This window comes from Pundamilia nyererei, unplaced genomic scaffold, assembly GCF_000239375.1.
Source record: "Pundamilia nyererei isolate P.nyererei 1_Seehausen unplaced genomic scaffold, PunNye1.0 scaffold00130, whole genome shotgun sequence".
Taxonomy (NCBI): Eukaryota; Metazoa; Chordata; class Actinopteri; order Cichliformes; family Cichlidae; genus Pundamilia; species Pundamilia nyererei.
Window position 1 is genome coordinate 466,145 of NW_005187531.1, and position 1,518 is coordinate 467,662.

Genomic DNA, 1,518 nt, shown 5'->3' on the forward strand with positions numbered 1-1,518 from the left:
GTATATATGGTTAATGAGGTTTACTCCCTGGAGTGAGAAGCTACTTGAGCTGGAGTCTGATATTCCATTACAGGTGTGTGATTGTACTACTGAGTGTGGGGTTTTCTACAGCAGCAGAAATATCCTGCACATTACTTTGATTTAGATCTCATCCAGTGTCTGTTTCAGATGCTGCTGATCCACACTCTACCATCGGTCTCACCTCCTTCATGGACCTCCTGCTTCAGAGAGGCATGCCTGGTGTCTAATAAGCTAAAGGAGTATTACATGGTGGCAAAAAGTCCTCTTCAGCTACTACAACTAGTCTGCTATGCTACAGCATTAGATCCTCTGAAACACAAAAATATTCTCATTTCAGCCGTGTGGCCTTCGTCACGCCATGAACCAATCTATGATTGGTTAAAGGAATCACATGGTAAAAGTCTCTCACTAATCTCATATCCATCATCTTAATGATGAGAAAAATTATGAATCTTACAACAGAGTAGTGTGCTGAGGGTGTCAGTTTTATCATAAACATTCTGTATTTTCATGTATATCATACAAGCTTGTTCACAAAAACTGTTTTCAGGCAAAATCCTCATTCACACCAGAAGGTGTCATTGTGCTCAGCACTGAAGTCGCACACGTCTCTCTCTGAGAAAACGCCTTGGATAGACTTCCCCTAAGAGTGGGAAGTCTAATGCTCAATACCAGTAAAATGTAGGGTAGGAGGAGATTTGTGTTTAGCCTCATAATAGTGTTTGGCTATCCAATTCTTCTTGTTTGTTTAAGTGCTCTCTTTGTGTGTCCAGTAACCACTGGTGTATTTAAGCACACAAGTAACTCATATTGTGTTGCAGTTTGTGAACTGTTTAACAGGCAACGTCTTTCCACTGTGTGGATGAGTAAAATACATCTGAAACGTCGTTCAGTTTATTTGGCTGAACAATATTGACAAGATGATCCCTAACTGTCTGAGCTCCTTAAAATAATAAGACGGGAAGTTGCTCCAGTATCAGCACTCAGCAATGCTTCAGCCTCTAGAGTGTGCCAGTGTCTGCAATGCATATTGTTAAGCTGCTGATAACAGTGGTTGAACTCAGAGATGAAGGTTAGTCTTTCTGTTTTTCCAGTTGGAGTTCAGATCTGGACGATATTAAAGCTTGTAGGCTCTCCCAGTTATGGAGGGATGGTACTTTCTTTCATTAAATCTTGATCTCACTACTTTCGCTCTGTTTTAAATCCAAGTGTGATAAACAAGAATTGTTTTAAGCTGTGAATCATGCAAAAGCTACTTTAGTAGAGTCCAAGAATAAGAACATATGAAACAGGAAATGAACAGAAGAGGTTCAGTTTAAATAAAAAAAATCTCTCTAAAACCAGTGTATCAGTAACTTATGACGAGAGGACGCGAAGCAGTATTGCTACATCCGATAAATGCGCAGTTAAACTGAGGAGTTCTTTGTCTGTCAGCATTAAATCCGAACTTTGAAATTTTTTAGCAAATTTGTTGATTTGAGACATCAAACCAGACAA